The following is a 15269-nucleotide window of genomic DNA, read 5'->3' as shown; positions in this document are numbered from 1 at the left end:
CCAAAAAACACGGGACTGGAGACCCATTTTGTATCTCAGCAGCTTGAACAAGTCTGTCACCCAAACCAAATTCCGGATGGTCACAGTTCAATCCATTCTCCCCTTTTTTAAGGGAAGGCAATTGGATGTGCTTGATAGATCTCCGGGATGCATATTACTACATCAAAATGGACAAACACTCCAAGAGTCTGCTTCGCTTCTGGCTAGCGGCCAGTCACTGTTAGTTTCGTGCCCTGCCGTTCGGTCTCTCTACAGTCCCCAGAGTGTTAATGAAGTGCATGGCAGTGGTCACAGCTCATTTGAGTCTACAAGGATTCTGGGTATTTCCATATTTGGACGACTGGCTCCTCACCACCCCCAATGAGTGTCTTCTGGTAATGGCACTGCATTATACACTCTCTCTTGGCAAACATTTTGGGAATAATAATACATTGGGAGAAATCAAACAATCTGATATTGTTAATCCACATTCATTCCTTTCACCTGGGTTATCGGTTCCGACCTCGGAACCGAACCAGCCATCTTCCAAGCTCTCAACAGCCACAAACTCTCGAGCTAAACTCTTACCCACAATTCCCCTCTACCTGTTACCCCAAATTTCATTTGCCACGTCGCCATGCAGTCATATCAAGCCACTTCTCTTGAGCTAAGTAAATCTCTTTGATAATACTTTATCATATTGCAGTTATTCTCTCTTCTAAATTTGTTGAATAGTTATGTCTTACCCTATCGCATCTAGAAAATGTTTTTTGGTTTTCTTTTCTAGCCCTTCTTTCTTCTGCTGTGAGGTAACTCCTTTACCATCGTTGGTAAACTCTTTCCTGTTTTACCTTTGGGTATTTCTTGTACCATTGTTGGTACCTTCTTCCTTCCTTTTTTTTCTTCATCCTATAATGGCAGAGAAAAAAGGTAGTCTGGGATTTAAAAGATGTGTGGATTGTGGGCATAAATTGCCTATGTCGGATGCACATGCATTATGTGTTTATTGTTTGGGTGTGCCTCACTTGACTGTTGACCCACCTTGTGGGATTTGTGCTAATTTCTCCAATAGGACTTTGGTGGAAAGGAAAAATAAGATGATTTTAAAGGGACTACTTAAATCTTCCTTTTCAGAGGCTATTTCTGGGGTGGAGGCTTCAACCCCCTCCTAGTTCCCATAAGAAAAGAGATGAACACAAGAAGGCCAAGTCTATCCTGTCGTCTCCTGCTGGGGACAACCAGGAACCGATACCTAAGAAGGCCAAACTTTATAATTTGAATTTGACTTCCTCGGCCATGAGGCTTTTGGTGCCTAGATCTTCGGCACCACCAGTTACTTCGGCACCAAGTTTTGTGCCCTATACCTCATCAGAACTTAGGGATCCCTCGGTTCAGACTTCCTTATCGACACCAAACTTTTCCTCGATGCAGATCTCTCCAGCGTTGATGACTGTTACGATGCCAGCTTCTGCTTTGACTATGGCTATTTTCTCGGCACTGACTATTCTCTTGGTACCGACTACCTCACTTTCCGCATCAGCACCTAACATAGTGCCAACTACCACTTCGGCACCGACCTCATCGGTGTAGACTTTGCCTTCAGCACCGATGATCTCCTCGGTGCAGACACCAGTAGTAGAAGCCCTTAGGGCTCCGCTGTTTTCAGTGAAGATGCCTATTTTAGCACCGCCTAAAGACCCCTTTGTGGGCACCGAGTTTCCTGCATCCTTGAATAGACCTGACTCCCCTTCAGCTGAGTCTGTGAGATCCACTAGAAGCCTCTTGGAGCATGATGTGTTGCTCCTTGTGGATCAGTTGCTTTTGGCCAGAGGTATCCAACCCTCCAGGAACTACTCTTCCTTTGGAGGGGATCACCCTTCTTCAAGGACCACTACTTATTCTTTTCCTTCATTGCCTTTGAAGCCCCCTGCTGTAGCACAGACTTCCCTCACTTCGGCTCTTTTCATGAACCTCACTAAGGAGCCACAGTTGCTTTTGTGGCAGGAGAGACTTGTCACTCCAGTCACTGCTCTGGATGCTAGCTGTGATGTATATACTCCTGTTTTTCACAGCTATCCAGAGACTCCGAGTCGGCGGGCTGATTTACTTGAGTGGGGTGTGACCTCCTCGGGTGGACCAGCCTTCCAACTCATGGAGAAGGCTCTCACGTCTGTTGGCGACCTGTGCTGTCAGTGCCCCCGTCCTCCTCTGGATTGCAGTTTACACAAGACACCTCTGGCGGACACCGGGTACTAGGGCCTCAGGACACACTCCCACTGGAGGCTCCCCTTGCACTGTCTTCTCCAGATTACCCCCCCTGAGGAAGTTCACCACAAGAGTTCGTGTAAGAGGAAGCACATGGACTCCCCAGAAGAGTCTCTCATGGAAGACACAGACTTTGATGATGGGGAAGGGTCCCCTCGGTCACCCTCTGAGGTATCCTTTGGAGATATCCTCGAAATACTTAAGTAGAGAGGCGATTGGCAGCCTTCTAACCCGACCTCTGAAGAGTTTGTGTTCCTGCAGGCCTTTCGTGCCCGGCCCCCTACCTCTTGGGTTACTCCATATGCTGACGACCTTGTCCGGCTCGTCGTGCAGTATGCTTGGAAGGCTCCTGACGCCGTTGATGCCATTCCTCGCAGGCCAGATAAAATCCTGTCCCCTCCAGATAGTGAGCCTCACTGGTCCAAAGGTCTTCCTGTAGATGGCTTGGTGATGGCGGTGCAACAAAGAAGGATCTGGTGGAAGAAAGCCAGACTGCCCACCCGCCCAACAAAGAGTCCCGGGGCGCTGGACTGATTAGGGAAGTGTACCTTTGCATCAGCGACCTTTACAGTCAGGTCCCTGAATTATATGGCACATTTTACCAGGCTTCAAAGAGACTTAATTTCTGAGCTCTCTGAAACCTTGGCCGGAGCTATGTCTGATGAGGTCCGGGACAAAGTGGCCTCACAGTTAGCCACTCTTGAATCGATTTCTAACTCCTCCATGCATCTGATTTCTCAGGCATCAGAAGGAGCAGCTAGAGCAGCGGGTACAGGCATAGTCATGAGACAGCATGCCTGGATGCACTTGTGTGATTTTGCGGAACCTTTCAAGGCTTCCTTTCTGAATGCTCCCATTGAAGCCTCTTCGTTGTTTGGACCCAAGGTTAAAGACACACTGGCTAGGTGTGAACAGAACAGTAAGACCCTTTCTGCCGTGGGTGTCCGCTGTTCTTCCCCTCAACAGGCTTTCTCTAGAAACCAGAAGAGTGGGAAGATGTGGCACAAAAAGTCTCAGGGTTCTTTCCGTGACACACGAGCCGAGTTTTTCCCTAGAGGCAGAGGGGGAAACTCATATGGAAGACGCCCCCTTTCGGGGAAGAGGAGGTCTGCATAATTAGGGTTCCAGAGATTAATTCTGTGATCAGTCCTACCAGCTCTCCTGAAGAGCGGCCCAACTGCTTTCATCTGGAAGCGGTTGGGGATCATTTCTCTTTGTACCCTTCTGCCTGGCTAACCATTACCACTGATTCTTGGGTACGAGAGATAATAACCAGAGGTTATCATATTCCCTTCGATCTTTGCCCCACCCCACTGAGGAACTTACCCAATGTTCCACCCAATCAAAGGGTAGAAGCAGCATTAGAGATTTCAAAGCTGCTAAGAAAAAGATTCATCCAAATAGTGCCACCAGACCAAATAGAATCCGGATTCTACTCACGATTATTTTTAGTGCCAAAGAAGACTGGGGACTGAAGACCAAATTTGGATCTAAGTGTACTAAACAAATTCGTGGAAGTACAGAAATTCTGGATGGTCACAATACAGTCTATCCTCCCACTCCTGGAGGTAGGCAATTGGATGTACTCTATAGATCTTTAGGATGCGTACTACCACATAAAGGTGGACAGACCATCGAGAAGATTCCTTTGCTTCTGTGCAAGAGCCAGTCATTACCAGTTCAGAGTACTGCCCTTCGGACTCTCTACAGCTCAGAGTGTTCACCAAGTGCATGGCAGTTGTCGCAGCTCATCTGCGACTGCATGGATTCCGGGTGTTTCCATACCTAGACGACTGGCTCATTACCGCCTCCACCAGACATCTATTGGAAGCATACTCTCTTCACACTGCAGAAAGGTTAGGCATAACTGTAAACCGGCAAAAATTCAACCTATCCCAATCCCAATCCCAATCCATAGAATTCATTGGGGTCCTGTTGGATACAAAGAACTGCATGGCATCGCTTCCAGAGCACAGAATTGTGAGGATAAAACAACTTATACCCATCCTCTCAAGGGAAAGATCGACACCACATTCTATTCTCCAGCTGTTGGGTTCCATGTCAGCTTCCATCACCATTGTCCCCCTCGTGAGCTTTCACATGAGGCTTTTACAATGGTTACTACTCACCCAGTGGTACCCTTTTCAGTTTCCTCTCTCATCCCAGATTCAGGTGACTCAGAGATGCAAACAAGATTTGATTTGATGGATGTCGCAGAAACCGTCACAATGGTCTTGCCCCTTCACACCCCAACAGCCCAAAGCCACAGTGACCACTGACACTTCCCTGGGGTGGGGTGGGCTTTTTCAGGGGAAGACTGTCCAAGGCACGTGGTCAGACCTAGAGGCTCATCTGCATATAAATGTCCTAGAACTGAGGGTGGTGATTCTAGCGTTGCAAGTATTTCATCCCCTCCTTCCTTCAAGGATGATTGCGATACAGTCGGACAACATGGCTGTAGTCTGGTACATCAACAAACAATGCGGAACCAAATCCTCCCCACTCTGTCGGGAGGCCATGAGGATATGGCACTGGGCGATGGCTACCAACTGCTTTCTTTTAGCAACGCACATTCCCGGGCATTCCAACGTGATAGCAGACAGGTTGAGCAGGTGCATCCTGCAACTACACAAGTGGTCTCTGAATCCTGTTATAGTGGCGGAGATTTTCATCCACTGTGGTTTCCCTTGCTGCGACTTTTTTGCATCCCCAACCAACTACAAGTGCAGCAATTACGTTGCCCTGATTCCCCCTCGGGGACAGTCACCCTGGGATGCTCTAGTCCACGATTGGCCCTCGGGTCTGCTTTATGCTTTTCCCCCTCTCCCCCTCAAACCTAAGTTGCTAAACAAAGCCGGCAGGTTGAAGTGCAAGATAATCCTCATTGTAATACACCAACAGCCAGCAGTCGCAATATACAAACACTTCACTCCAAAATAAAATAGTTATTTATTATGCATCAAGATCATAATAAATAACTATTTTTATTTTGGAGTGAAGTGTTTGTATATTGTGACTGCTGGCTGTTGGTGTATTACTTTGTAATGGTTTGGCCGAGCATACCGTACCTGCAAAGCATTTAGTTTCTCCATAATCCTCATTGTGCCATATTGGCCTCGGCAAATTTGGTTCCCCTTCTTATGGCCTCACCTGCTAGATCAACCATGGATTCTCGATCCAATTCCGGATTTGATCTCCTATCTGCAGAACCTGATTCACCCCAACCCGAACAGCCTGAGGCTCACAGCTTGGTTCCTCCTCTTCCAGTGATTGCTAGGCAGACTGATCTTTCATACGTGACATCCTTATTGCGTCTCATAAGTCTTCCACCAGAACTACTTATCTCAGCAAGTGGAAAAGGTTTACCATTTGGTTGAAGGAAAAAGACGTAAACCTTTTTTCAGCACCAGTGCCAGTAGTACTGGAGTACCTGTCCAGTTTATTTCAATCTGGTATGTCTGCTTCTACCATTCGAGTTCATTTGGCCGCGATATCTAATTTTCACAATGCTGTCCATGACTCTTCTCTTATGTCACATAAATTATGCAAGACTTTTCTAAAAGGCATAAATCATTTGAAACCCCCTTTTAGAGAGCCTAGCCAGCTATGGGATCTGTCTCTAGTCCTGCAAGCATTGACTGCGGCTCCATTTGAACCAACTTTTTCATGTGACCTCAAGTTCCTTTCTTGGAAAACTTTGTTCTTGGTCACCATTACTTCGGCCAGACGTATCTCTGAACTTCAAGCTCTATGCATCAAACAGCCTTACTTAATTTTTCGTAAAGATAGAGTGTCATTGAGAACTAATCCTTCTTTCCTGCCAAAAGTGATCTCTGAAATGTCCATTAACCAATTCATTGAATTGCCAGTTTTCTTTCACAATCATTCTAACAGAGGAGAGTATTGTCTACATACCCTTGACATTCACAGGCAACTTTGTTTCTGTCTGGACAGAACTAAGGCTTCTCGCAAATCAGATCAACTATTCCTGGCCTATTCTGGTACTAGACTTGGATGGGCTGTTTTTAAGGTCACATTGGCTAAATGGTTAAAAGACTGTGTAACATTTATTTACAAAGCTCACGATATTCCTTTGACTACAGCAGTTAGGGCTCATTCCACTAGGTCGGTCGCTACTTCTGCTGCTTTCCATGTTAGAGCTTCTTTACCTGACATTTGTGCAGATGCAACTTGGGCTAGACCCCATACCTTTATCAGTCATTACAAATTGGATTTGACCTCCAGAGGAAGAGGGTCCTTTGGTTCAGTGGTGCTCAGGAATGTCTTTCCATGAGAGCCTCCCAGGAATAAAGGTAGCTGGGGACTCTGTCACAGGCATAAGGAATGAACGAGGATTAACAATATCAGATAAAGAAGTTATGTCTTACCATAAGGTTCCATCTGTATTGTTGATCCTCGTTCAGTCATTACGACCCTCCCTCCTTCCCCCTCCTGAGGCTTATAATGGATCTCATCATCCGGTTTCATTAGGTCCTTTGACCAGAGGTAGCCTCTACTTCCTTTGACTTGCAAACTCAATCTGAGGTAACAGGGAGAGGAGAATTGTGGGTAAGAGTTTAGCTCGAGAGTTTGTGGCTGTCGCAAGTTTGGAAGATGGCCGGTTCATTTCCGAGGCCGGAACCGATAACCCAGCCGTAATGACTGAACGAGGATCAACAATACAGATGACATGTTATGGTAAGACATAACTTCTTTTTACGCACAAATAGAATTCATCGGAGCAGTTTTCAATACCCGGTCCTGTCTAGTGTCACTCTCAGTCCACAGACTCCAGCGAATGAGGGTTCAGCTCCGGGTGATACTCTGCCAAACAAAAGTTTCAGCAAGGGAGGTTCTTCAGGCACTAGGATACATGGCAACTTCAATTCTGATAGTGCGCCTGGTGAAGCTACACATGCGAATCCTGCAATGGCTCTTTCTTTCTCAGAGGTTCCCGAACTACCACCCCCTCAGTTACCAGATCCACATAATCAACTCCTGCAAGCAGGACATTCTTTGGTGGATGAGGTCAGACGCAGAACTTTGGAGTCGCTCATTCCAATCCCCTCAGCCTAGGGCCATTGTGATCACGTATGATTCCCTGATCGGGTGTGAGGGCCATTTCCAGGGCAAGACAGTCCAAGGTGCATGGTCCACTTTAGAGGCCAACCTGCATATCAGCATTCTAGAACTGAGAGCGGGGCTGTTAGCGTTACAGGTGTTTCATCCAGTTCTCCCTTCTGGGACAATTGCAATTCAGTCAGACAGTATGTCAGTGGTCTGGTATATCAGCAAGCAAGGATGAACCAAGTCCTACCCCATGTGTCAAGAGGCCATGAGAATTTGGCAGTGGGTGATAGCTTCCAACCGCTTTCTGACAGCAATGCATATCCCTGGGAGCTTCAATGTAATTGTGGACAAACTGAGCAGATGCATCCTCCAGTTTCACGAGTGGTCCCTCAACCCCGAGGTGGTGACAGAAATCTTCATCCACTGGGGCCAGCCTTGCTGCGATCTTTTCGCCTCCCCGTCGAACAAGTGCAGCAGCTATTTCGCCTTGTTTCCCCCAGAGGCGGAGTCCCAGAGGGACGCTCTGATCCATGATTGGCCCACGGGACTTCTTTGACCCACGGGACTTCTTTATGTTTATCCTCCCATTCCTCTGATTCCACAGTTTTAAAGAAAGCTCTTCAGTTGAGATGCAAGTTGATCCTCATAGTCCCATTCTGGCCTCAACAAGTTTGGCTCCCCTTCCTTTGGCCTCACCTATTATGTCCGCTGTGAATTCTGGACACTCTTCCAGATTTGATTACTCATCCCCAAGGGTTGAGCCACCTGAATCTGTCCACTCTCAAGCTAACAGCTTGGTTTCTCCACTTCTGTTAGTTGCCAGGCAAGCTAATCTCACCTCACCAGTTCAGGACATCATTCTGGGCTCTCATAAATCATCCACCAGAAGACTTTATGGAAAAGGTTCTCCACCTGGTCAAAGGATAACATGCTAGACCCATATTCAGCTCCGGTGCCTGCAGTGCTACAATACCTGTCTAAGTTCTTTGATGATGGAGCTTCTGCTTCTACCATATGAGTACACCTGGCAGCGATTTCTTATTTCCACAATAGTTTACATAGCACCCCTCTCATCTCCTTGCGTCTATGTAAAGCTTTCCTCAAGGGAGTTTTTCACATCAGGCCTGCATTTAGACAGCCTGTAGAACCATGGAACCTCACTTTAGTCCTTCAGGCCTTGACTCAATCCCCCTTTGAGCCTGCAGCGAAGAGCGACCTAAGGTTCTTGTCCTGGAAATCCTTGTTTTTGGTAGCTATCAGATCAGCCAGGCAAATTTCGGAGCTGCAGGCTTTGTGTATCAAAAGGCCCTATCTGGTCTTCCATAGCGAAAGAGTATCACTCTGGATGAACCCATCCTTCCTGTCCAAAGTTGTTTCTGATTTTCCTATTAACCAGACCATTGACATTCCAGTGTTCTTTCCAAATTTTTCCAATAAAGGAGAGTACTGCCTACATTCCTTAGATGTGCACATGCAGCTGAGATTGTACCTAGACAGGACCAAACCTATGCGTAAATCTGATCAGCTTTTCATTTCCTTTTCTGGGCCTAGAATGGGAAGTAACAGGACTACATTATCAAAATGGCTAAGGGACTGCATATGTTTTATTTGTTCTCTCACAAAAGAACCTATGCCTAAGGTTAAAGCCAATTCCACAAGATCTGTGGCAACATCTATAGCCTTCCATTCCAGAGCTTCTATGGATTACATTTGCGCAGCAGCCACTTGGGCTAAACCTCATACCTTTATCAAGCATTACAAATTGGATTTGGTCTCCAGAGGGAACGCTACCTTTGGCTCAGTGGTACTCGGGAACGTTCTTCCATAAGGGCCGCCCATGGACCTCAAGGTAGCTTGGGATGCTGTCCCATCAGTGATGAATGGAAAGAAGATTAACAACATCAGATAAAGAAGTTATGTCTTACCATAACATTCCATCTGTGTTGTTGATCTTTCATTCATCACATCCCCACCCACCTTCCCCCCCACCAAAGGCTCCTGGGGCATGCTTTGGGTCCAAGTGGTGTCCTAGGGTGTTTGCGCAGAAGTGGCCTCGGCTTTACTTCTCTGTCTCTAGTAAACTCGATCTGAGGTAACAGGGAGAAGGGCATTCTGGGTAGAAGCTTAGCTCGAGAGTTTTGGCTGGCGCGAGCTTGGTAAAAGGCCGACTCGGTTCTGAGGGCTCGGAACAGAACCCATCAGTGATGAATGAAAGAAGATCAACAACACAGATGGAACGTTATGGTAATGTTATTTTATTTTTTTCTTGGAACAGCGATTTTTTTTTTTTCCCTTGGAAAAAAATCGCTATTCTGACACTTCGACATTGTAAGCTTTCACTTACGTAGAGTCAATTAATCACCGTTCGCTTTTTTAAGCATTCAGTGATCTAATATAGACCCTGGTAAGACATAACTTCTTTTTTCCAAAAGTCAAACATTCCTCTTAATGCTGTGCTGATGATGCCATAAGAAGGCAGAAACTTGCATGTCCACAGCTAGAGGGGTTTGGTTTTATTGGCCTGAAATTGTCCATAAATAGACTTAAAAGAAAAAGTCATAGACATTCAGAGTTACCATTTAGCTGAAAAACCTGATATCCTTAAGGTAATTTGCCTGTATCCCATGTTGCCTCTGATACAAGGGGTTTAAGGTATCACATAGTGGAAAGTCTAGCTTTGCTAAATTTTTCTTTTTGCATTTTTTAACCAGTTGGTTTTCCTGTGTGACCTTTTTACTCATTTTCTTCATTTCCAGGGAATTTTCTGTCAGTTTAGTTGTTTTATTCTTTCTAGCCTCTCCTCCTTCTCCTTCTCATTCGGCACCATTTGACACTGCTATTGCCTTTAGCATCTGTTGCTGTTATTGTGTATTGTTAGCTGCTAGTTTTGGCTAATGATGTTACAGAAGTACTATTAGATTTTCCTGTAGATGCTAATGTAGCAAATAGAGTCTGGTGTTTGTTTTTTTTTTTTTTTTTTTTTGGTTTATTTTTTTTGCTGTTGGCTGTTGCCACTTGTTTTTGTACACCATGGAAAAGAAGCAGGAGTCATGGTCCATTTAAACAATGTAATTGTGATTCAAAAAATTTCCCATAGAGCAAGTACACTAGTTGCTTGAAATTTTTGGGAGCTGCCTATTTCACAGAGGACTGTTGTATTTATGTATCCTTCAAGCCATCCAATCTTAAAAGGAAAAAAAAAGGTTGAAGTTGGGGAAATTTATGGTTACGTCTTTGGCTGACTCCAGGATTTCCCCTTCTACATCTGAAACCCTTAAGGGAAAATTGCCTCTTGAGAAATTTGTGGCTGCTGTTTCCAAGAAACCTAAGATTTTTGATTACCTGTAAGATGGTCTCTGAGTTGGGCAGCAAAACCTGATGTGTACACTTCATCGTTTTCCTTTGATTCTAAAGGGCCTGCATTTGCCCAAGTTAAAGGTCAGCACAAAGTATTCTAGTTGCACCTTTTGGTGGAGAGAATTATATATGTCTCAGTGGATCTAGGACACTCTACCGAATGCCCGTTTCACCGAAAGTGAAACGGGCGAGCACACTTTTGCGACAGTGCGCTAAAAAAAAAAAATTAAAATTAAAAAGAAAACACAGAAATCACCTTTACACAGTTTCAAGCCCCCAACACCCCCCTGCGTTTATATTCTGACTCCGAGATCACACTACAGTGGGGAAAATGGAATATTCATTTATCCCCACTGTGCTATGATCTCAGCAACAGCTATTTCCCCACTTTTTTTTTTTTTTTTTTTTTTTTTAGCACACTGACGCACTTTCCCAAAAGTGTGCTCGCCCGTTTCACTTTCGGTGAAACAGGTATTCGGTAGAGTGTTCTAGATCCATCTCAGTGCATGTTGTTCTTGTTTCTCCTGCACCTGTTTTTCTGTCTCATGCCTAGTGTATTGGCCCTTGTAAATATGCCCCAACCACTTGCTGTTCAGATAGCTTTTTTTCTGTCACTTCTGAACCAGAGTTTCAGATCTCTTTGCCCTCATCCTCATTATCCATTGGACCCCTCTAGGTCTATATCTTTGCAGTTGGACTATATAGGTTCATAGGTAGGTACTAGGCTATTGGCCCTAGGGCCTATATAAGCCTAGCCAAAAAGGTTCCCTGGCTTTCGCTCCCCAGAAAATTATTTTCCTGTGCTTCTGTCGAGCAGAGCCACAGAGGTGATCCCCAGGGTGAATTTCCTATTTCACATCCAGTCATCAAGATTTTTCCTTGAAGACTGCTAATGAGGAGCTTTGTTTGATATAGATAGGTAGTTTGTTCCAGAGTATGGGAAGTCTCTGGGACAGGAATCTATCCCTCCAGCATGTTCTTTTTATTGTAGTGACAAGGTTTAGGTCCCTATAGCGTGTAGGTCGGAGGGGATTGGGATTTCTTTAAGTGGAGCATGTCCAGCAGCTCTGGGTTTGACATAGCTTTGTATGTTAGGCAGAGATCGCCTCTGAGTAGGCGATATGCGACGGAGTAAAGCTGGAGTTTTTTGAGACGGTCTGGGTAGGGCATCTGTTTGAGGCTGGTAATCCTCTTTGTGAGGTATTTCTGCGGCCTTTCCAGTTGTTGTAGATGTCTTGTGATTGTGAAGTACATACCAAAAGGGGCATTGTAGTCTATAATGGGTCTAATGAGTGACAAGTAGAGGGGGAACAGTGACCTCTTTTTTCCTGGATGAGAAACCTTTTGTGATGATGTGTGCTACATAGAAGGATTTCCTGACTACTGTGGCGATGTGATTATCAAAGAAGAGACTACTGTTCACTTGTGCCCCAAGGTCTCGTATCACACTTTCGGTGTTAAGTAGACTACAACCTATGTGGTAGCTCATGGGTACAGAATTTTTACCAAAGGGGATGACAATGCACTTTTTGGCATTGAGCTTGAGGCCATGGCTTTGACACCAGGCATCGGTCTCTGTGAGGCCCTTTTGTAGGGTGTCCACATTGTTAGGAGTTTCGATTATGGCTCCTAATTTGCAGTCATCTGTGACCTTTGTTAGCCAAAGACCTTCTGTGTTAGCCTGTACATCAGAAAAGTAGATACCAAACAGGAGAGAACCCAACTGAACTCTGTGATACTCCACTTGTCACTGGTCTGAAGTTGGATTTGGAGTCTGCTGCTTTCACAGTGTGGGTTCTGTCAGTGAACCAGTTGGCAACCCATCTTGTGACATAGGGATTTATACCTAGTTTAGTGAGTTTATCTGTAATTCTAGAGTGGGGGATGGTATCAAAAGCCTTGGCAAGATATAGATAGGCTGTGTGAACCACCTTACCCTCATCTACGGCTTTACTGCTTCAAAGAAGTCTATCAGGTTTAGGAGACATGATCTGCCTTTTACAAACCTGAACTGGGGGGGGGGTCCAGAGTTTGGGGATTACCAATGTCTTTGTGTATAAGATCCATGATGTTACGTTCCATGGCCTTGCAGACCAGGCTTGTTAGGCTAATGGAGCGGTAGTTCCCAGGGTCCTTGGTGGTTCTCCCTTTGTGGAGTGGGATAACCGTTGCTGTGCGCCATTCAGTGGGCACAAAGCCTGAGGTGAGGCTATGATTGAACATGGTGCTTAGGTAAGGTGCCAGTTCATTCTGCAGTTCATGTAGAACGCAGCCTGGGATGTTGTCAGGTCCCATGAATGCTATGTTCTTGGCTTTGGAGAGTGTGGTTTTTACCTGTGCAGCCGTGATTACAGGAACTTTGCATTCTTCCTGTATAGAGATAGGCCCTTTAGGGGGTGAGAGGGGAGTAAAGTTAGCACTGAACTTGTCTGCCAGGATGTTGGCAATATCAGTTGGTTCTGTATATTTAGTGCCATTGTGCTGTAACTCAGAGCAGATCTGAGTGTTGCTATTGAGATTCTTGACATAGTTATAGAATGCTTTGTAGTTGCCTTTAGAGTCAGTGGCGATTTTGTTTTCGTGTTTTCGTAACTAGCTTTGGAGGATTTTTATGAGAGATCTCAGCTTCTTACTGAGGCTGACCTCATGCTCATGCTGGCTCATGTTCCTCCAGTCATGGGATTTTACTCTTTTTTGCAACAGTTTCTTTCTTCTGTTGTAGAGTTTGTTTATGGCAGGGGACCACCAGATTGGCTTCCTTTTTTGGAGGATAGCATCTTGGTTCTGTTAGGGATAGCACAATCCATGCACTCATGTAAGTGCTTATAAAGTGTATTTGTGTAGAATTCAGCAGTCGTACCTCTATTGTCCATCTGCTTGGGTGTTGTGAAGTTTGCCACTTCGGTCTTAAGAAGCATGAAGTTGGCTTTGGAGAAATCTTTTACGGTGGTTTCCCTAATGGATGTTGATGTCTAGGGTGATTAGCTTGTGGTCAGATCTGACCAATGAGGAATTGACCTCTGATGTGGAACACCGGTCACCCATGTTGGTAATGACCAGGTCTAGGATATTGCTGCCCCTGGTGGGGGTGTGGATAAGTTCATCCAAGGCATTGGAATTTATGAATTTCAAAAACCGTTGAGCAAAAGATGATGATGTGGCAGGTGTTCTTCATGATGCAGCAGATGTGGTTCCAGATGTCTTCCCCTGATAACAATTGGGTCCATTGAACCTTTTCAATTTTTAGACCACGCTCCTGATCCTTCATCACTATCCTCAGTTCAAGCCCCAATTCCAACTTGACCATTGGTTGACTTGTCGATATCAGCATTAGCATTGATGGTGGATAGTTTCAGCCTTGATTACCCTGATGTCAGTCCTACTGTTAGCATCAAAGACTTTGGTCTCAAGCCCCTTAGGTCGAGCTCCTTGTTGACACTGGGCTTGCCTCGTACCCCTTTGTTTTGAAGCTGAGTAGTTCATTCTCAGAGTTGGTTTTCCATTACTCAGTGTTGAGGACATTGACTTCTGCTATGGCATCAGGTATTTTTTTGTGCTAGAGTGTTGGTGCTTACCCCCTTAATCCTGAGGATGAGGCCAGCATTTTTGGGTATTTAACCAATGTTAATAATTTGGGCTTAAGGGTCTCTGCCTTGGGTTTAGGACTGTGGCCGTTCCAGATGATCATAATGCAAGATTCCCTGTATAAGCCTCTCCTCACAGCAGTTCAGACCATGGCTTACTTGGGATTCTACCATGCTGTACCTTCCTAAGCCCAGGACAAGGCCTCTGGGGGTTGGGGTGTCAACAGAATGTTCCATTATTATGTTCTCCTCCTTGGACTGTACCCCTGCAAGGCAAGGACACAGGCCAGCATGTAAGAGAAAACAGATTACCCTGTGGAGTATCCCGTACCAGATATAAATCCTGTCCAGGAGGCAGATTCTTCCCCTTTTAACTTCTTTTTAACTGCCTGATAACCACAAGCTTGGAGAGGTGTTAGAGTTCATCAGGGCCAAAGCTAAATGCCCCTGAGACACTCCTCATGAGTCAGAGTGCATCCTGGGTGAGGCCTTCCAGTTATCTAGGTTATTTTCTGAGTGATTCATCCAGCTGATGACATGATTAGGTTAATAGATGAGAATCCATGAAAAAAGATAGATATAGTGGTAGTTACATCAGAGTGGCTTGACAAGATCCTTTGGTTATCTCTGGACTGCCCAGGCTAGTAGCAGAACCTGATGGTGGATTCCTACATCAATTTCTGCTGATCCACCTGAGGAAGAGTCATGGCTCTAGACAGATTAAGGAAGTGCATGTTTTTCACATGTACATTCAGCTTGAGACAGTTAAACTATTTAGTGTACATCTGCAGCACAAACCAACAAATCACAGGGATCTCCACTGTAATGTAGCACGAGTCCAGATAATCCAACAAAGCAGAAAAACTTGTAGAGATCAGGCTCCAGGTTTAAACTCAATTTTAATAATGGTCAGACTGACACACACACAAGTGCTTTCACAATCAGCTTCCCCAGGTGAATGAAGTGCAGTTACATAAAACACCTGATGTGAAAGTGTTCAATCTCGCCATTTGT

The 15269-nt window shown here is 45.3% G+C and overlaps 1 protein-coding gene across 3 annotated transcripts in view; it reads left to right on the top strand.

The window, feature by feature from the left end:
• NPTN (neuroplastin) overlaps positions 1 to 15269 on the top strand; it is a 2340387-nt gene that overhangs the window by 605717 nt on the left and 1719401 nt on the right. The window lies entirely within an intron of this gene.

Source organism: Protopterus annectens, chromosome 7.part0, assembly GCF_019279795.1.
Source record: "Protopterus annectens isolate FY-2018-M chromosome 7.part0, PAN1.0, whole genome shotgun sequence".
NCBI lineage: Eukaryota > Metazoa > Chordata > Ceratodontiformes > Protopteridae > Protopterus > Protopterus annectens.
This window is presented reverse-complemented; position numbering and strand designations above follow the sequence as displayed.